Source organism: Microplitis demolitor, chromosome 2 (assembly GCF_026212275.2).
Source record: "Microplitis demolitor isolate Queensland-Clemson2020A chromosome 2, iyMicDemo2.1a, whole genome shotgun sequence".
In the NCBI taxonomy this organism is placed as follows: domain Eukaryota; kingdom Metazoa; phylum Arthropoda; class Insecta; order Hymenoptera; family Braconidae; genus Microplitis; species Microplitis demolitor.
The window spans coordinates 11,583,545-11,607,239 of NC_068546.1; positions in this window are offsets into that span (position 1 = coordinate 11,583,545).

The window sequence follows — 23,695 nt, forward strand, 5'->3', positions numbered from 1 at the left end:
CAAAGAATTGTCAACAATTAGTATTCATGATGATAATTCGGTGGATGCTACATGTTTGCTTTTTAAATCACCATTCGATCAAGAAGATCTCACTGATTCGGAAAAACGTCAGAATGATTGGCTACCTGATTATCATCATGGATTAGCCTGGAATTCTGGTATAATATATAACGTATATTGTAAAATGAGCGAATAAAACTAATGGATCTGGTTTAGGCGAGTTTTGTTAAACAATTAAAAATTACACAGATTTTATTATAAATTAAATTATAGATTTATTTACACTGATTTACACCTTAAAATTATGAGAAATATATACAATAGCGAATGCAACTAGATAAATTTATACGCGATAGCGAATGCAACTCAGATATTTTATTCACGTATAAAAATTGACACGTGGTCAGTAGCGGTTACTTCAATAATAATTAATTAACAATTAACTTATTATCACAAGAATAATTTATTTATTCTCAATAAATAGCAGCCTTGATTTACTGACTAAGAATTGAGGATAATTTAGCGTAGCGATTTGATTTAGTTTCACACAAGTTAATAAGCGAAGCGGTTCAAGCACGAGGTTGCACGTAGCGAAGCACGTTGTAGAAGCTCTGAGCGAAGCGGTTAGACAGATAGTTGTAGAATGAAAATTGGTAGCGTCGTTGAGTCGTCGAGACGCTTGGTGTCGACGTGGCAGCCTTGCTGCCTATAACGAATTTTCCCATTGGCTTAAAAGCGCGCCAACAGGAAGCGAATTTTGTGATTGGTCAGCTTGTAGCGGGTTCTCAGGACGTCTTGACACGATCCTGAGTTAGAAATAGTATGTGCCGGGCCCAAATAGCGAGTGACCCGGCACTATTCTGACCTTCAGTTAGTAGCGAGCTCGGCTTCTCCCGAACCGAGCGGAAATGCACGAAGCTTGATTTAAATTAATCAAGCTCGTGACTGAACATTCTCCCCAGCGCTGGCGACTGTGTCGACTGGATTGTCTTCTGGAGAGTGCACTGGTAGTACACACAGCTTAGCGATTGGTCGTACAAGTTCCGTGGTAGCGGTCTTCAGCGTGACTACTCGAGTCAGGCCATCTCTGCCTGGATGTAATGCGAGTACTCGAGCAAGCGGCCATTTTGATGGTGGGAATCTTTCATCAGTCAACAAGACTAATGAACCCACTTTGATGTTGTTTTGCGGATTATGCCACTTCGAAATAGATTGATGACGTTGCAGGTACTCTGATGACCATCTACTCCAAAATCTCTGGAACATTTGTTGTAATTGTTGCCAGCGTGACAACGTAGCTGAATTATTTTCCAGTAGCGAGGGCCCAGGTACGGCGATTAGTGGTTCACCGATGAGAAAATGTCCAGGAGTTAGAGCGGTTAAATCTGCAGGATCTTCAGATAGCGGAGCGATCGGTCTTGAATTTAACACAGCCTCAATTTGTGTTAAGACTGTAGCGAGTTGGTCGTAAGTCAATAGCGATTCACCAATAGTTCGTATGAGATGGAACTTGATTGACTTTACGGCTGCTTCCCACTTGCCACCAAAGTGGGGAGCACTTGGTGGGTTGAACTTCCAGTCTGTGCCATCTGTAGCGAGTAAATACTGAAGTTCTTTTAGCTGTCTCGATCCTGCTGCGAATTCTTTCTTTAGCGTGGCGTCTGCTCCTACAAAATTTGTACCACAGTCCGAGTATAGGATACTGCAGGCGCCTCTTCGACTAGTGAATCTTCTAAATGCTGCGACGAAAGCGTCAGTAGAGTAATCGGTGACAATTTCAATATGTATAGCGGACGTAGCGAGACATACAAACACAGCGATCCATCCTTTATAGGTTTTGGCACCTCGACCTTGGAAAGTCTTCAGTGTTACTGGCCCAGCGTAGTCTATTCCAGTGTGTAAGAATGCTTTAGATGGTCTTACACGAGCGGATGGCAATTGTCCCATTAATTGTTGTGCGCGAACACCTCTATGTCTCGTGCACACGACGCAGCGAAGAATGTGTGATCTGACTGGAACTCGACCACCTTCTATCCAGACAGATCTCCGTAGATCAGCGAGAGTCAATTGAGTTCCCCCATGGTATGTTCTTCGATGCGAATGATCTATCAATAGCGTACTTAAGCGTGATGACCTTGGTAAAATAGCTGGATTTTTCTGTTCATCATCCAGCAGCGAATTCTTCAAGCGACCGCCAACTCTGAGTACTCCGTTGTAGTCGACGTAGGGAATCAATTTAGCGAGATGATGACTTCGGTGTAGAGAATCACCATCCTTCAATAGTTTCAGCTCTTGCGAATAGTACTGACTTTGAGTATACTTGATCAGCAAAGTCTTAGCGAGTTCCAGGTCAACTGTAGAGAGTGGTGTGTCCAGTGTGGACTGTGGCACTTTTTTAAATTTAGCGATGGCACGAAGACAGATTCCAAGCGTGCGAAGTAAAGGTGACAACTTAGAGAATTTTTCTAGTAGCGTGTATAGCGGGTGTGAATCTGCCTTGAAGATGGTAAAAACCAGACCTGGACGTTCTTCAAGATGTGATACCGTCTGCGTAGGGATATCAAAAGATGGCCAGTTATCTTTTGATTGACTGAGCCACTTTGGTCCCGTCCACCATAGCGAATGCTGTTCTAGTTTGGCTGCTGTTAAACCTCTTGAAGCGCAGTCAGCTGGGTTAAGTTTTCCAGGAACAAAATCCCAGTTGACACTTGGTAGCGATTCTTGAATCTTGGTAACTCTGTTGCGAATGTAGACTTTCCATCTAGCTGGGTTGTTTCGTATCCACGTTAAGGATACAGCGGAGTCTGTCCACATGAAAACTGGAACGTTTTCAAGTTTCAAAACCTTCTTGACGTAGAGTATCAGTTGAGCGAGTAAGACAGCGGCATTGAGCTCCATTCTTGGTATAGTTATAGGCTTCAGTGGTGCAACTTGTGTTTTGGCACACACTAGCGAGATATTGGAGCTTCCAGTAGCGTCAGTAACTTTTAGATAAACTACAGCAGCCATAGCGAGTTGTGAAGCGTCAGAGAATCCATGTAATTCAATTGATACACCATTTTTAACATGATTCCAGCGAGGTATCTGAATCTTCGAGATCTGATGTAGTTCATCTCGAAACAAATTCCATTCTTGAAGAAGCGACGGTGATAGCGTAGCATCCCAGTCAAAGTTCTGCAGCCAGAGCTTCTGCATGAACATCTTGGCTCTCACGATAATCGGTGCCAAGAAACCCAGTGGGTCAAACAAGCGAGCAATTTCAGATAAAATTGTGCGTTTAGTTGTTGGTGATGCTTCTGGAAGCGAATAGCCGAACTGGAATTTATCCTGTGTTGGATTCCAGGTTAGCCCGAGCACTTTTACTGTAGTATCCCCAAGCTCTCTTAGTGTATCTTCTTGGGTTTCACTTGGAGCGACTTGAGAGAGTAATTCAGTTGAATTACTTGCCCACTTGGCAAGCGGAAAACATCCTGTGGCACACATATTTTTTGTGTCGAGAGCAACTTAGATTGCCTCAGCGAGTTCAACTGCACCTCCATAGATGTCATCAACATAGCGTGTGTTAGTTAGCGGTTCGACAGCCTTCGGAAATTTATTCCCTTCGTCTTCAGCGAGTTGTAAGAGTGCTCTTCCAGCGAGATATGGAGCCGATGTTGTTCCATAAGTAACAGTAGCGAGTGCAAATACTATTGGGATGTCATCTTCGTCAAACCAGAGTATGCACTGTAGATGATGATCTTCCTTGTCAACTGCAATTTGACGAAACATTTTTGTAACGTCAGTAGCGAAGAGATAGCGATGGCAGCGGATGCGAATAAGTACATCACTGATGTCAACTTGGATCTTTGGGCCCACATGAAGTATCTCGTTGACAGATACGCCAGATGTAGTTTTCCAGGACCCATTGAATACCACCCTGAGCTTGGTGGTAGTGCTCTGCTCTTTCAGAACCCCATGATGAGGCAACAGGTAGCTGTTCGGTGGTAATTCCTTTAATTTCAGACGTTTCATGTGTCCCAAGTCTTCATACTCCTTCAGGAAGTCGAAGTACAACTTCTTGTAGACTGGATCAGCTTCCAATCGTTTGCGAAGACGTAGTAAGGCGTATTGTGCAGCTCTGAGCGAATCACCCAGTTGACTTGGCGAAGATTTAAGCGGCAAGCGAACGACATATCGACCATCAGACTGTCTGTAGTGTGTATTGACAAAGTGTTGTTCACACTCTTCTTCTTCTTCAGTATAGCGTGTAGCGAATTCTGTCTGTGGCTCTTCTTGGTACCAAAACTTGCTTAACAAGTCTTGTAGTTGATCATCAACAGCGACATGATGACCATAAGCGGTCAATTTTGATGTAGCGGTGTCCACAGATCCATATATGATCCAGCCAAGCGATGTTGACTGAGCGATTGGGTCATTGTCACTTCCTTTTCGTATTTTAGCGTTGATTATATGTGCAGCTGGTGCTGCACCCAGAATGATGTCAATAGGTCTTGATGTCAAGAAGTCTGGATCAGCGAGTTGTAGCCCAGTTATATGCGGCCATTTCTTCTTCTTAGTTAGCGTCAATGACGGTAAGTTTACCGTCAATAGAGCAAGCACATGAGCTTGGATGGTAATAGAAGCGTTGTTGTGTAGCGAATGCAGCGTCATCTTGCATGACCCAAGCGAATGCCCAGCTGACACATTACCAATTCCACGTAATGGTACAGCTGCTTTACTGAGTTGAATATCCAGCTTCTTGATTAGCGAATGCGTCACAAAGGATAACTCCGATCCTTGATCAATAAGTACACGGGCTGTACATGTACTTCCTGTTAGCGAATTCAACTTAACAATAGCGGTAGCGAGTAAAACATTGAGCGAATGAGCTGAAAGCAGACTAAGTTAGCGAATTCAAAACAAAAGTTACCAAAATTGGAACTATTTGTTACCTGGGTCAGCTACAGGAGCGTCCTGTGCTGGTTTAGCGGCAGCACCATCGTCAAGATGAGTCGACGTGTGATGTGGCTGATCACAATGGCGGCACTTCTGCTTAGTCCTGCAGTCAGCGTAGCGGTGGCGTCCCAAACAGTTGAAGCATAAGCGGTAATGCTGAACAATCGTTCTTCGGTTAGCCTCTTGTGAGTCGAATTGAAGCGGTTCCACAACTCCGTCAGGATGGCGAGTTCAGCATCAATGGCGGCGGCACCTTGGGTAGCGAGTACAGCGTCAGTCAAGCGGTTGGACATATTGCGCATCGTGTCGATGCGTTGCATTTGAAGAGCAATTTGAGCTTCGGCGGCCATCTTGTTAATACGTGGCACACAAAATGGACGCGATGACGTGAAACCGACGCTAAGTTTTCGATCTTTTCTGTTTTAAAAGTCTTTTTACACCGGTGTGTAAAATAGATCACCCTGGGCAGCACTCTAGCAGTGCTCAGCAATGCCCACGGCACTTAGCGATTTTCACGACACAGAACTGACACTACACTTTTTTTCTCACAATTTTTTTTTTTTGATTTTTTTTAATTGTTTAAATTTCGCCAAATCCGGCTCGAAGGACCAAAATGTAAAATGAGCGAATAAAACTAATGGATCTGGTTTAGGCGAGTTTTGTTAAACAATTAAAAATTACACAGATTTTATTATAAATTAAATTATAGATTTATTTACACTGATTTACACCTTAAAATTATGAGAAATATATACAATAGCGAATGCAACTAGATAAATTTATACGCGATAGCGAATGCAACTCAGATATTTTATTCACGTATAAAAATTGACACGTGGTCAGTAGCGGTTACTTCAATAATAATTAATTAACAATTAACTTATTATCACAAGAATAATTTATTTATTCTCAATAAATAGCAGCCTTGATTTACTGACTAAGAATTGAGGATAATTTAGCGTAGCGATTTGATTTAGTTTCACACAAGTTAATAAGCGAAGCGGTTCAAGCACGAGGTTGCACGTAGCGAAGCACGTTGTAGAAGCTCTGAGCGAAGCGGTTAGACAGATAGTTGTAGAATGAAAATTGGTAGCGTCGTTGAGTCGTCGAGACGCTTGGTGTCGACGTGGCAGCCTTGCTGCCTATAACGAATTTTCCCATTGGCTTAAAAGCGCGCCAACAGGAAGCGAATTTTGTGATTGGTCAGCTTGTAGCGGGTTCTCAGGACGTCTTGACACGATCCTGAGTTAGAAATAGTATGTGCCGGGCCCAAATAGCGAGTGACCCGGCACTATTCTGACCTTCAGTTAGTAGCGAGCTCGGCTTCTCCCGAACCGAGCGGAAATGCACGAAGCTTGATTTAAATTAATCAAGCTCGTGACTGAACATATATCTACCGAATTTTCGCGACGGAGACGCGAAATCCCTCAATATATCGTATGAGGTCGCCCACGCGTAATAAATAAATAATAATGAATACTAATAAATGATTTTAAATATTTCCCTCAAATTAAAATAGATAACAAGTATAAAATAATAATAAAATTATAAATAATGAATTTTTGGTGTGCCTGAACCAGCTCCTCAGGCTGGGTTAGTGCACGCAGGCGCCAGACCGTTTTTACACAAAACGAACAAAAATAATTCAGGGGAAAATCTGCGAGGGAAAATCCGAGCAAGTGACTCACGACAAAGCGGACAAACGATTGAGAAAAATAAAATGAATAATAACAAAAAAAGAAAAATAGTAAATATATAATAAATAATTATATTACAAATAATAAATAAGATCAGAAAAATGAAATAAGCAGTAGGAAAAGATCCAGGGAAAATAAATATCAAATTTTCCCCGACAGCTGTTGGTTTCCGTATTTTAATTTTAAACAATAATAAATCTAAATAATGATATTTCACAATAAATATTTTTTTGTTAGATTAACCACAATAGTGACACTCGGTGGTTATAAAAAAAATAATAACATTACATAAATTCAACCCAAGATAAATATAATTTAATTTAATTAACGCTATTAATTTTAATATGAAATAAAAGAAACCAATTATTTCACTTAAATTTTTCCCAGATAATAAATAATAATAATCCCTTTATTTTATTTCACTCTCTCAGCACTGGTGATAGGGAGAAAGATACGGAAGTTATTCTCACTCACACTCAAAAAAAATAAATTCCTCAATATTACTAATTTATAATTTATAAAATATAAAGTTAAATTATAATTTTTAGTATTTTTCCCTCGCCGCGGCGACCAACAACTACCGGGGGAGGTTATCACGTGAGAAAATATGTCGTGAAAGAAATTCAAAGTACTTACTCAAATTTTCTCCAATGACCCAAAAAAAAAAAAAAAAATAAAAATTGAAACAAAAGCCAATTAAATTCACCCGGTGAATCTACTTTCAATAAAAATTATCTTTAACTTTATCAATACAAAATATTTAATACACAATAATATAAATCCTTTTGCGCGTCTATACACGATGCTAGTCCGTATCTTTCTAAAATTAATGATCTAAACCTCCACCTGTTGGTCGTCGCACACGTGGCACCACCGTCGCCCTTAATTTCTATCATAATTACTTTTGTCAGCCCTGAACCTTAGTTAAATTAAAAATATAAAGTATAAAAAAAACAATTCCTGGACGTCTGAATGATACATAATTAATTAATTAAATATATGAACTATTTATTTACAACTTATTCCTATTTTTATTTTACCCGGTAACTGAAACAATAATTATTCATAACTTATTAACTTGACATCGAAATCATTAGTCAAGGTATCGATTTGCCGTTACCCGGCGGTCAATTTCCGACTAACTGACATCCTTAGTCGGATGACAAGTTTCAATGAAATAATACCTTAAACAATCGTTGGGGCATAATGCTACGCTGGATTATGCATCCCAACTGTCTCAAAATCATAAATAAAAGCTTAAATTATACAAAAATCAATTATTTGTATTTTTAAATTATAAAAATAAATAAATCCACACACGTGCTCTCTCATACTGTATGCGCATGCGCTAGCACCGTGTACGGACTGCCGTCTCATCGGCGAAATGGCGGAATACCCGCGCAACGATTCAAATTCAAATATCGAATTAAAATATTTAACTTAAAACTAATTAAAATTAAACAATTTGAATCGTTACGTGACAAATATCGTACGAGAATGCAAAAGATATACTTACTATTATATTACGAAATACAACCTACATTTATGTCAAAGGAGCTATGAAATAGAATTGGTTGGATTCAGTACTCGATGATAAGAAACCGATCATTTATCTAGAGGAGTTAAAATGTCCATCATTAAAAAATTTCATTGGAAATTAGTTTTGTCCATATGAAAAATTTCATAACTCTGAGAATAATTATTATTCCTGTACTTACAATAATGTAAGATGTTTAAGGAATTGGTTTCTTGAAAATTGTTCTACTGCATTAACTGCCAGATCAATTTCAATATACTATCAATTATATCAAAATATGAACGATATGACATCAGAGGACATTGCTAATTTACCTGCTGAATTTATCATTAAACATTCATCGGATCAGATAGACCAAATTTGGAACAAATTATCTGAGAAATTAAAAACAAATAAAAATATTAAAAATTATCGTCGTTGCCGACGCCATTATTTGTCAGATTTACTTGATTTTGGAGAATTTGATTGTATACTTCCATACACAAAAGATTGTTATTTTTGTAAGAATAAAACAAAGATGTAAAGTTTTTTTATAAATCTAATGAATTAATAAAAATATCTTTAGAATTAATAAATTATGTTTGATAATTAAATAATTCCTATACTTAAATTAATTATTTTTTATTATATTACATATATTTTACAAAAATATTTATAGTCATAAGATATAAAAATAATTTTAAAAGAGTTTAATTGAATGATTTACAATTTAATTAAATTATAAAATTCAAACTCATACCAACTATACCCGCCTAAAAACCTCGTGTTGATATTGCAAGTCTACCAGTCGGTATAGCAAGTACATACTCGAATATACAGATGTCGCTACTTCTAGTTGTCTCAGTGTATATGCTAGGGGGGTTCTGAGCGTTCTTTTCATTCCCAAACCGTCATCGTGTCGACGCGTGGTTGGAGATTTTTATAAAAACGTAAGCTTTTTTTTCAATTGATGAATAATTTATTTGATCAATTATTAAAAATCATAATAATTAATTTTTTGTGTGCATGTGAATATTTGTCTGCATGTGTGGATGTGTATGTTTGTGCATGTCAATTTTTTATGTGCATGTGAATGTTTGTGTATTTTTATATTTTTTTCTATACGTGTAAATTTTTTGGCACACGTAAATTTTTTAATTATATTAATTTTTGTGTGCATGTGTAGGTTTGTGCATGATAATTTTTGTGTGCATTCGATGTTTTTGTGCATGTGTATGTTTGTATACACGTGTATGTTTATGTGCATGTGTATGTTTGTGTGCATGTTAATTTTTGTGTGCATGTGTATGTTTGTGTGCATGTGAATTTTTTGTGTGCAGGTGTATGTATGTTTGTGTGCTAAACAATAAAGATTTTTTTCTTTTTCTTTATTTCATTTTTTCTAATAATATGTTTTTTTGTTTTTTCGGTTTTCTTAACTGGTTTTTTGTAGGCTTGTCATCTTTTTTATTCTAAAAAAAAAAAAATGGACAGTCTTGATTTTGTGTTCCCGGCTCGGTGGTTAAGACACATGAGTATTACTAATATATATGATATATTGAAATCACAAATCAAAGCAATAGTTTTCGGGGGTGAATGCTTGCAACGGCAAATTTTCATTGTTCGCAATATTGCGACTGAATTGATAATGCTGCCGTTACACCAATACTGGTACTTCAGGATACCTGAAGTACCAGATGATCTTGTTGTTCGGAACGATTATCTCGTGAACACTACTTTGAACTACCTACTTTCGAAGTCCCTCAATGATCTCCTTAAGGAATTTCCGAATTTGAGATCGTTGTTCAATATTCCTGGTGATCATGAACAGATCCCTCCGCCGGAAATAATCGACCTGGTCGATGATTGAAACAGGTAATTAATTGTTATCCTTAATTAAAATTATTAAAATGCTAATAATTATATGTTATTTTATCACTAGATTATTATTTTACACAATCTGGCACCCCGGGCTTCAGTCATCATACGCATCCATTCTTGAATCCAATCCCAATATTAATAACTCCCCTTACATAAAATCAATAACTCACACATAAAATCAATCAATCAATAACCCATACATACATACATAAACCATACTTCAGTAAACTGCTAATGCTAATAATTGTTTTTTATATTCAATTTTCCCGATTTATTGTTCTTTTATATCCAATTTTTTGTGATTTTTTCCCGGTTTTTATTACCAATTTGTATCATTCTCGTACTTTTCCTGATTAATTGTCTTTTTCCCGATTTTTTTAATACCAATTGATGTAATTTTCATCTTTTGTATAATTTTTTTTCATGTATTTTTGATCTTTAAGTTACTAAAAAATACAATTATTATAACGTATTATCAAGTTAATTATAAAATTAAAACTATAATATTTAAACAAATATTTAAAAAAAAAATATTTGGTAAAAACAAAAAAAATCTGTTGTAAATAATTTATTTGTTTCAATCTATCATTTAATCTATCCTTTCAAATTTATTATTTTAACCTGTCTTTTTAATCTATCCTTTTGAATTTATTCTTAACCTATCTTTCTGGTAAATTTATTGATTAATTTAGTCTACTTTTATAACTATGAACCTAACATAACCTTTTAATTAATATATAAACTGAGTCTGTACTCACAAGCTATGAAACCTATCATAACCTCTTTATTATATAAATTTAACCTGTACTTACAAACCATAAAAGCTAACATAACCTCTTAATTATTACATAAATTTAGCCTATACTTACAAACTATAACATAACCTCTCAATCAATATAGAAATTAAGTCTACACTTATAAACTATAAACATAACCTTTTAATTATAATGATTATTATATTAATTTATTAGCCTATACCTATGAACTATAAATCTTAATATAACCTCTTAATTAGTTTTCTAATTGAAAAAAATATGAAAAATTAATAATTGAATTGAAAAGGTAATCACAAATAATACAAGTTGGTATGAGGATAAATATTTTCTTTATTGTATATTCAGAGTTCCATACATAAAAATTCGAATTTGTTGGATTTAGCCCCCAGATACATCAAAAAAAGTTGTCTCTTCATGGCTAGTATACATAGTTTTTTAAGTTCTTCAGGTTTGGCTTCGTAAAACTTCGCCGTTCGTGGTGGTAAGAAAACGTTGAAATCCTCACGGATTCTGGCAATAATGCGGGGTCCATATTTCGTATAGATCATCTTTAGTTCCGAAACTTCAAGTTTTTCGTCGAGTGAAAGATCTGCAAATCTGTGTGTTGGAAGGAAATCCTCCAACCGGTTAATTAAATTTATTTCAGTAAGATACATTGTTCTGTAATTAAATTTATCAATTGATAATTATTGTAATTAGTTAATCATTGATAAAAGACAACTTTTGAGGTTATACATACCTTATACTTGTTGAATATGATTTTTTCAGGTTATACACTGAATTATGATATATATAGGTTATGATTTTTTAGGTTAATCACGTAGATTTGACTTATACGATTTTTTTCAAGAGTCTGTTGAGCTCTGGGAAAAAGAGCTCGTTTATATGTGCTCATCCCCTCCATCATCAACTTGCCCTGATTGGTGTTCTCATTTACCCCCTCTACAAGCTCATCGATGTTGATTGGTTGATGCAAGTTTAAACCTGCACGATGACGTCACGAAGAACGTTCCAGAAGGACGCTAACCTTAAAATGAAAGCCAACTGCGGATTTAAAACTGGTTTTAATTGCGTCGTAACAAAACTTCCGAGAATGTGACGTCATCAAACAGGTTTCGACTTGTCGGTCTATAAATAGATTTCCGAGAATGTGACGTCGTGGAACAGGTTTAGACCTGTTATTCTATAAATATAATATGACGTCGTTAAACAAGTTTGAACCTGTTATGCTCTAAATAGAATACTAAAAATGAGACGTCATGGAACAGATTTAGACCTGTTGTTCTATAAATAGAATGTGACGTCGTTAAACACGTTAAAACCTGTTATATTAAAAAATAGAATACCAAGAATGTGACGTCATCAAACACGTTTCGACTTGTCATGCTATAAATAGATTTCCGAGAATGTTACGTCATTCAATTGCGTCGGAATAAAATTATTGTAAACATACAGCTAGGGTATGCGTCCACAACGCTTAGCATGGTCACGAACCATACCGATAAAACAGCACAGACACGAACCATGTCGATAACACTTAGCGTAGACACGAACCACGTAGGTAGCACTTAGCATGGAAACGAACCATGTCGATATCCAATTATAATAAACGGTAAAAACTTAACGACTCAGTAGTCGGTAAAATACAACAAAATGGCCGCAAATGTGCACAATATGGCCGCGAATAAGCACAAAATGGCCAAAAACATTAATAAAACCGGAAATACCGACCGCGCTCATACCGACTGCCAGTAAAACAGTCGGTGAAACAGAGTGTATTAATGGTAAAACAGACGAACCGTCGGTATCTGCTCGGTCGGTACAGCAGGAACCTACAAGTGCTGCTGTCCCAGAACCCCCATCATTACACTACTTCAGCGTAGTCATAATTTCATAAATGTAAACAATTGCTGCTACGAAAAAAAAATAATTTGAAATAGAAAATTCAAATTTCGATCATTTTTGATATTATCAAAATTCGTCAGCGAACTCTTGAAAATTTCTTAGCAAGCTGATTTTTGGAGAGGCTCCTTAAAACATAAGATACTCGAAAAAAAGTCCGTTTTTTTTTTTTGGCACTCCCTAATATATATATATATATATTATAACGACAAAATCCATCTTGATTCAAGCATACGTTAATATGCCAAGATTTCCTTTGCGCTACAAACTTCGTTCTCTATCTTTAGCCTCCAGTCTCAATACTATCAGGGCGCCAGGTAATTTTTATCACTGGAATCACCAAACCAGTAAATCTTAAGAATTAGATAAATTTTTGATCTGTGGAACTATCTCAAAACCACGCATAAATAAAACTGGATAATTTTTGATCTGTGGAATTATCACCAAAACCACGCAACTAAATAAAAAAACTAAAACTTAACAAAATTGCTCAGAACTTATAGGCAAAACAAAAACAGAGACTGGAAAACTAAAAACAGAGTTACGGTATGCCATGGTGTCGCTCAGTGTGTAGGTTTATGGAGAGAGGGAGTGGTCTGGGTTACATCATTCCAAATTCATGTAGATTATTGGTGAATTTGCAATTTTTATTAAACAACAAATAATCTAAAATCTCTATTTAATAATTAACAAAATACTGTAGCTTCGTACAAACAATTCAAAATAATGAATCTAATAACAATGAACTTAATCTTGACAAAAAGGTAAATTGACATCTAAATAAATTAATTAATTACTAAAGCTAATTAACAACTAATATCCAATAACCTGGAACAATAATTTATAAAACCAATATTCTAGAACATTCTCTTTTAACAAAGCTCATAAAACTAACGTACATGGATCTAATATTGACGTCAATTAGACGACAAGTGGTTTAATAATTAAACATATTTCGTATAATTATTTTGTAAAATAATATTAACAATAAATCGTGAACATGACTCTAAACTGTACCAATATTCTCATAATTCTCTCAGTTCTTAAATATTTTCTTTAATTAAAACAGTAGCATCGTATCTCAAGACTCTGACTCGAACTCAATTAATTATTGATAATTATAATAATTATTTCATACCTGATTACTGATGAATAAAATATCGAGTAACGTCTTACACTGTTTTAAATAATACTTCTGTAACAATACTCAATCTGTAGCTTTCCGCAATGCCATGAACTGTAACGCCATTTCTGGACACGTCTGCTCGCTTCGAGCGACCAGAGCTGAATGCTCACGTCCGTACTCTTCGAAGGTCTCCCTTCGACTCCTTTTTTCTCAATAACCAAAATCCGAAACCTCAAACTAAATCTCATCAATATCAATAACTGACCTCTATATTCTAAATCCATAAATTAATTCCCAAACTCTACTATATCGGTAACTGGAGGCTTATACCTCACCAAACGTATTCACTAAACCTGATTTTGAGTATGGATATCCTTGGTAGTTGCTCTCCTGGAACAGACTTCAGCTGGGATCGTAAACTTAAAACTAAGTGACCTATGACTTCCTCAGCGGTACAAGTGGTCATGGCTTGTCCTCTGAGGCCTGTCAGACAAAAACAATTAAAAATGACCAAACGGCTTCCACAACAGCAACGGTCACAATATTACTGTTGAGGCCTGCCAAACCAAAACTCAAAAACTGATCCCAATCTGCATCCATCAGATTCCTTACATACTGGAGCGCTAGCGTTTCAGCTAGACCTCTGCAATCTACCAAGAAGTCTCATAGGGATAGAACTAGGTTCTATCATCAGATGATACCGGGTGACTAACTCAAGTCCCGCTCCACGGTAACACTGACTTCTCCACATACTCAAAATTCCAAACTGTACACCAAACTCAACTTTATCTCAAACATTAATCTCAAACAATATTCCCTATTAAATTCCCATAATTCTGATTCTAAATCTTTACTATAATTTTCCTTAACAAAACCCATAACTGTAGCTAAACGTTACTCCATATTTAATTCTTAACTATAACTTAAATCAAAAATCTGTATCAAAATCGTTAATACCTGTACGCTAAATTCTAAGTCTTGAGTTACCATGCTCGTAAATACAGTAAAAATCAGTTGGTGCTTGTGACGTTCACTTTGATTTGACCCCCATACGAAAAATAACGTCACAATATATATATATATATATATATATATATATATATATATATATATATATATATATATATATATATATATATACAAGGGTGCTTCGTTTCTGGCAAAAGTATTTTCTTTGTTGCTCATGAAGCAAATTATTGTTTTTTATATTAAAACAAAAATTCCTGCCGAGTTTGAGCTTTTAATTCCAATCTTAAGTACTTTCCATTTGATTTATAAGATTTCCCATTTGAAGTACACGTTAATTAAATTACTTTTTTTTTAACTTTCTAATACTCAGCTGCGTTTTATGATATCGACGCATTTTCAGTCACAAATTGGAGGGTATTTGGTGTTCTTCAAATGTGCCCATAGTAACTTAGCTGTAATTCCAGCTGTTTCACTGATGTCCGCTGAGGAAGTCATTTATCGTATCAAATTGAACTTTATTGGCTTGCAGAACGTAAACCAATGTATGACAGAGAGATTATTCTTGCCAAGTCTGGTCGCACCTAGTATTATAGTCGAATAATAGGGCGCCACTGGAAGATGGATTCGGCCTTCTAGAACCGGATGTTGGGTGATTTTATTTTAATTAAATTAAATTGATTTATTACTCAGGGTCGTTTGTAATAATTTGTGAGAGAGAAGAGGAACTATAGAAAAGGCTGAAAAAATGTTACTTCAACTTTTATTTAAATTAAGCACTTTGCTTTTATTTTATCAACCTTATAACAATAATTATTTCTTACGACCAACTAAGATACTCATGACAAACTAATGTGTCCCCTGGACGTTTTTCCACACCCAAACACCCACGTAAAAATATCTCATCCCCTGGACGGTAAACCTTAATTTTGTCCCCTGGACATTAACCTTAACCTATTTTAATAACTCGTCCCCTAGACGGTAAACCTTAATATTAATTTAAAAACCATCCCCTGAATGTATAATTATTTAAAAGAACTTAACCTGTCCACCGGACCTAAATTACAGACACAGTTTTCCTTTACTTAAATTTATTGACTCTACTTTGAACTCTATTTTATTTCATGATATCATTTTCTTTTACTCAGTTAATAGACCCTTGATAATTTAATATAAAAATTTCACTAATAAACTTTCCAGTATAAAATTTTCACAATTATTTAATTCTTATTAATTTCCACTGATTTATTTAATTCACTTTATATTTATTCATTAATTAATTTTGGTGTTAAATTTAATTTTTAATTAATTAATTTTCCACCGATAAATTTCATTAACAATTGCTTCCAAAATTTATACACAGAAAAAAAGGTTGACTTGTCCCAAGATAATTTTTGCCTTCATTCATTTATTCTTGGGCTGAGTAAGTGGGTTTTTTTAATCCGAGAACATTCTCTTCGACTAATATTATAAAAATATTGCATCAAGAATAATCAAATTTTAATTCAAGTTAAGTAATCTTGGTTTAAGAATATTTATTTCAAGTCAAATATATTTTGTTTCTGACCAAGTAAAAAAAACTATCAAAACAAGATACTTTTCTGTCTTGGTTGGTGAGTATAGTAAATTGTCACAATATATATCAACATCTCAAACCAAGAACTTTTTTTGCATGACAGAAGAATTTTTACTCTCAGTTTGAAAAAACTACATTATCGACTCAAGACAACGGTCTATTGTAATGAGAAAATTTTAATTTTGATTTAAGTAAATTATAATCTTAGCTTAATAAAATAACTTTTTTTGAATCATGCAAATATTTACTTAACGGAAGACATAAAATTTTCCCATTGATGATTTTTTTTCTTGACTTAAAAAAATTCTAGTCTCGACTCAAGAAAATAAATGACTCTACTTAAAAAAATATATCGACCTATATTTTTCAGTGAATCTAACCTAATATAAATATTAAATATTGTCAAGCAGGAAATTGTATGCGTATATTTAGAACACCGCAATACAGCAGTAGAGAGGATGAGGAATGAACTGTCTCGATTAAATGGCTTATGAACGAATTGAGAAAAATAAATTGTTTGCTCATGGCAGGAATCGAACCTAGACCAATTCGGCATCACGCAAGAGCTTTACCAATTACGCTATCCGACCATTTCCTGAACATTTGTTCACTTTACCCATATCTAGTTAGCACACTGTACAATGTAGAGTCTAAACTACCGCCACTTTAGTATAGTACAGTTAGTTTTCCCAAGAGAATTTTTGCGTTGAGCCGTGAGCGCAGTTGCTATTGGTTCAAACGTCTATGCTTATTTGCCGCAACACAAAAAATACTTAAGCCAAGATAATTTTTACCATTGAATCGAGTACTTTTAATTCTTGACTCGAGTCACAAATCATTTCGATTCAAAATAAATCATTCTTCAAGAAAGAATATTTTACTTTTCCGACAATTGATTATATATTGGGGCAAAATATTTATTTTTCTCACTTTAAGAAAATATTTTTTACTTTAAGAAACATATATTATATTAGTTGAATAAAAAAAAAATTTTATGCCAAGATGACTAAATTTAAGAAAATTTTGCTCTTAAACCAAGAAAATTTTCGTTTTGATTCAAAATTGCAAAAAATATTCTTGCGGCAAGGAAAAATTTCTTACGCCAAGATATCCTTTTTTTTGTGTATAATTAATTCACTCAAATTTTTCTGATAAATAGTCTTACTACATACTTCAATATTCAATTCAATTTACTGACAAAATAATCCGTTCTTAACTTTTACTCGGCACAATTTTACCATAAATTTTCTAGCGTCTTAAAATTCTGATTTTCGATTTTATAATTTTCATTAGAATATATTATGACTAAATTTTTGACTAGAATTACGTTTAAAATTGACTAGAACATTCGGCCCGTGAATTGGCGTCGCAAGGCCTGAAATTACGATTTTACAATGCGGGAAAATTTATCTAGAGCGGCCGACAGGCCTGGGATACTTTTGTAATTGATATTGAGTTTGATTAAATCCTTTTCGGAAAATTTACGCGGAAAATCATTTTATACCAGCCGAGAGGGCTCGAATAGAATAATTTTAGAGTAACGACAAGATGGCGAATACGCGGCAAAAGACTTGGCGGAAATTTCGAGACGCGTGGTTGAACCGGCCGACGGGCCTTGAGCTACCGATCTAATTTCATGAAACCAGCAGAAAGATATTAAGTCATTTATTTATAATTAATTCGGCCCTTTAATAATTAATTTAGAGGCTTTAATTAATTATAAATTTTACCTTGAGGAAAACTCCAACAATTTTAAGATTCCAGCTGATGTCCGGGCTATTCTGCTTCTCTGTGTTTTCCTCAGCTTCGCCGCTCGAAATGTCACCCGTACTCCCTCTCGCTTAACAATGGATTTTAGCAAATGATAACCTGTCAATGATCAGTACGAATTAGTGTTTTATTAAATTATTAATTATTGTAATCATCGGCCCAAAGGTCTGATACTTAATTAGACTGTTAGATTTTATTTAATCAATGGCCTCGTTTCACGTGAAGCGGACTTATATATTTACCTTGGTTATCTTTTTTGCGTCCTGCCACTGTCGTCGTCTGGACAACTCTGTCTATTTTACGTTCCGCAGTCCATTACATCGTTTCACTTTCAGTTCACTTCCCGGGAAACCTATTCCCACTTTCTTAACCTACGGAAATGACGAAAGGACGGGCCTTAATGATCCATGCGACACCCGGTGACTAGTCGTATCACTAACTCGCAATTTACGAGGTCGTTGGCCGGTTATTGGCGGAAACGAAATTCAAATTCAAATTAATTTAATAATTTATGTTCATTAAAATTACCCTGTTACAAATGAATGCACACAAAAAATGTAAAAGGGAATTTTATAGGCGATTTTACTCTCGTCAAAAGAAGCCAAATGACTCAAGTCACTCAAGTCCGTAGTTTCCAAGTTACAGGAGTTTTAATAATTTAAAAAATATAATATTAAAAAAAAAAAAAGACAATTGCTATTTTATTTTTTAAATTATTAGAACTCCTATAACTCGGAAACTATGGACTTTACCGACTTGACTTATGGGACTTTTTTTGACGGAAGTAAAATTTCCTATAAAATTCCCATATACATTTTTTGTGTGCATTCATTGGTTTACGTTCTGGAAGCCAATAAAGGTCAATTTGATACGATAAAAGACTTCCTCAGCGTACATCAGTGAAACAGCTGGAATTACAGCTAAGTTACTATGGGCACGTTTGAATATACTATGGGCACATTTATATTTATATATATGTATATATATATATATTTATATATATATATATATATATATATATATATATATATATATATATTTATATATATATATATATATATATTAGGGTGCGTCATTTTGGAGCAACATTTTTTTTTTACGTGCATGTGAAAAAAATCATAGTTGAACACAAAAAAAATTTTCGAGCAAGAAAAAAAACTCTATGTTGATTACAGACCTAGCTCATTAGAAAATTTAATTTTCTCATTCAAATAACGCGAGGAAACATTTTTTTTTTAGCTTTGAATACTTTTAAATCCTTAGCAAATCAATAGATCGAATAGACTGATACAAATTTTTGTAGGAAATCGTACGTTCTACAAAAGAGGTCTCTTATCTTTTTTTGAGAAATCCATCTGTTCTAAAGTTAATAAAGCTCAAAATAAAGTTAGAGATCTTTTTACTTTTTCGGTGAAACTATAAGATTTGTCACATAATATTAAAAGGTCTTTTTTGTTGACAATTTTATTCAATACAAATTATAATTAATCAAGTTTTTCCAAATTCCGGATCGTTTTCTAGTTATTCCTATTTTAATGTCAAGCTCTTAAAATCGATCAGAACCACTTTTTTAAGAGGTTGAAATTAAAATAACCATAACGAGAAAACAATGCGGAATTTGAAAGACATTGACTCATAATAATTTAGAGAAAATAAGCGAACGAAAAAGACTTTTTAATATTTCGTGATAAATCTGATAGTTTCACCGGAAAAATAAAAAGATCTCCAATCTTACTTCGAGCTGTAATAAATTTTGGACAAATGGATTTATTAAAAAATGATAAGACATCTTTTTTGTAGAGCGATCAATTTGCTACAAAAATATGTGTTAGTCTATTCAATCCATTGATTTGTTAAGGATTTAAAAGTACTTAAAGCTAAAAAAAATTTTTCCTATGTTATTTAAATGGTAAAATTGAATCGTTCAATGAGCTAGGTCTTTAATCGACATAGAAATTGTTTTTCTTGCGCAAAAATTTTTTCTTGTGTTAAACTAGGATTTTTTCCATATGCACTGAAAAATAAAAATGTTGCTCCGAAATGACGCACCCTAATATATACATTAGACTGTGTCAAAATAATTTTTTTTTTTCGATTAGACGTACCTTAAAAGTTTCGTCAATATCAAAAAAAAAAAAATCTCCCAAAGTTTAAGCTCAATATCTTAAAAATTGACCTGGCGCAAAGAGGGGTCTCTTTTCCCGTTTAAGTAGCATTGTAAATTTTTTTTTTTTTTTTTTTTATTTTAAAAATAACTACACGAAGAATTTTTGTTTTTAATTTCACTCTTGACTTTCGTACAGGAAATTCCATTCTCTACAAAATTGTCTATGTCCATTTTTTTCCTAAACTCAACAGAAACGAAGTTACAGAAGGCCAAATAGGAGAAAAAAAATAATTAATGAATTAGTAACAGAAAAAATTTTGTTAATTTAACTTATCAATGAACTAACTCAATTGACTTCATTATTTATCAAAAATTTGTGAATGCAACATTATTTCGAATTAATAAAAAAAAAAAGAATGTATAATAAAACAGAAATAAATTATAATTATAATTAAAACAGAAATTAATTTAAATTATAATTAATTTCTGTTTTACTGTAAATTTTTTCTGCTATTACTTCGAAATAATGTTGAATTCAAAAATTTTTGATAAATAATTGAGTGAATTAAGTTAGTTAATTGATAAGGTAACATAATAAAATTTTTTCTGTTATTAATTCATTTATTATTTTTTTCCTCCTATTCGGCCTTCTGTAACTTCTTTTCTGTTGAGTTCAGAAAAAAAATGGACATACACAATTTTGTAGAGAATTCAATTTCTTATACGACAGTAGAGAGCAAAATTAAAAAAAAAAATTTCTCCGTGTAGTTATTTTAAAAATAAAAAAAAAAAAAATTTTACAACGCTATTTAAACGGGAAAAGAGACCCACCTTTGTGCCAGCTCAATTTTTGAGATATTGAGCTCAAACTTTAGGAGAATTTTTTTTTCATATTGAATAAACTTTTAAAATACGTTTAATCGAGAAAAAAAAATTATTTTGACACAGTCTAATAAATATACTAGCTGTAACCCGTCCGCTTCGCTGGGCGTAAATTAAAGTTGAGGGATGATTTTTTTTTATGATTGAAATTATTTCTGTAACTATGGCTTCGACCTATGACTTCCTCTGCAACCGTACGGATATAATCGTAAGAAGCTATAAAGAAATAATGTCGAAACAGAGTTAAAAATAACAACACCATAATCATAACGTTGGGATAAAAAAAATTATTTGCTTGAATTTTTTTAAGTTGAAAATATACTCGTCGTTCTCATCAGATTTCGGATGAAAGGAAAAGTTTTCAATGATTGGATTGAAATATAATTGATATTTTTTAACACATATTCATCAAAGTCATTCAGTTAAAGAGTGTATAAAGAACTGACAAGGTACGTTTAAAATCCATTTTGATATATATATATATATATATGTATATATATATATATATATATATATTTATATTAGGGTGTTTCGTTTTCGGCAAAAGTATTTTTAACTTCCCGCTAAGAAAATCGACGATTTTCAAAAATTTCGGAAAGTTATTGTTTTCACCCCGATTTTCGAGAATCTAGTTTTCATCAGATGTCGACGTTTTGAGGTCCTAGGAAACTATTCTGACTATTTTCAGAATGATGCCCGAGTGTGTGTATGTATGTAGGTCAGTGTGTGTGTGTGTGTGTGTGTGTGTGTGTGTGTGTGTGTGTGTGTGTGTGTGTGTGTGTGTGTGTGTGTGTGTGTGTGTGTGTGTGTGTGTGTGTGTGTGTGTGTGTGTGTGTGTGTGTGTGTGTGTGTGTATGTAAACTCTTTGTAACTTTTGAACTAATGAATCGATTTGGATGGTTGAGGTGGCAATTGGAAGAGCTTGTTGGCAATCAACTTTTCTAAAAATTTCAGATCATTTGATCGAATAGACTCGAAAATATTTGCAAATTACGAAAAAAAAAAAAAATTTTTTTTTTTAGTTTTTGAGTGATTTCTCAGAAACGACTTGAACGATCGACTTCAAAATCTAATCAGCTCTAGAATTTGATAAAACGCGTCGATTGTCACCTTAGCTACCTCAATCGGTGGGTTTCTTCGAGAGATATCGCTGGAGAAAGAAATGGTAAAAAACAGTTATTTGCAAATATCTTTGAAATAACTTAACCAAACAATTCCAAAATCGGAACAGTTCTAGAACTCAATAAAATACGTCGATTACCGCCTCAACCATCAAAATCCATTCATTCGTTCGCGAGATATCGTTGAAGAAAGAAATGGTGAAAAACGGTTCTTTCTCAATTTTTTCGAAACGACTGACGCGATCGATTTCAAATTTTTATCAGCTCAAGAAATCAATAGAACGCGCTGATTGCCACCTCAAACGTCAAAATTGATTAATTAGTTTGAAAGATATCGGCGTGGAAAAGTTAAAAAAATAACATTTTATGTTATTTTTTCTGGATAAATCATAATATAACCTACCAAAATGTGTCTGAAATTATACCAACTCATCCTTCTTATGGTTTCTTTCGATCATATAGTGTCATCGAACTTGGTTATTAGTTTAAATCAAATTATCAACAATAAAATCGATAAAACGTAGTTTTTAATATTTTTCTCGGATATTTCATATTTTGTTGTTTCTTACATGAGTCAAAACTCATTTAAATCTTGATTTTGATCCCTGACATTGATTTCTGTCTCAATACACTTATTTTATTGAACATAATCAAGAATTAAATTTTAAAAACCGCTTCATTAATGATTTTCGATTCTTAAATTTTCAAACTTCAGCATAACAGGTAACTTGTTAGAGATTGAAAAGATCGTAAAAAAACTATGGCATGTGATAGCATTTTCGAGCTCGAAAATATATCTACACTAATGTTTTCGAGCTCTTTGGGGTTGAAAACAGCGGGAAGTTTTGGGGCTGGCCCGCAGGGTCAACCGACGTCCAGATTTTTCTCGTTAATCATCAAGCAAAATTTTGTTTTTTATGCTAAAACGAAAATCCCTGCTAAGTTTCAGCTCTTAATTCGAATCCTAAGTACTTTCCATTTGATTTCAAAGATTTCCGGTTAAAATACACGTAAATTAAATTACTTTTATTTAAACTTTCTAATACTCAGCTGCGTTTTATGATATCAACGTGATTTTGGTCGCAAATTGTAGGGCATTTGTTGTTATTCGAAAGTGCACGTAGTAATTTAGCTGTAATTCCAACTGTTTCACTTGTGTGCGCTGCGAAAGTCATTTTTCCTATAAAATTAACCTTTGTTGGCTTGCAGACCGTAAACCGATGAAAATGCATTGAAAATGTTAGTAGGAATTTTGTAGGAAATTTTATTCCGTTTAAAAAAAATCCTTTGAGTCAAGTTGCTAAATTCCATAGTTTCCGAGTTATAGAAATTTTAATAATTTGAAAAATATTATATCAACTGTCATTTTTTTTTTATGTTAAATTTTTCAAATTATTAAAATTTCTATAACTAGGAAACTATGGACTTTAGCGACTTGAC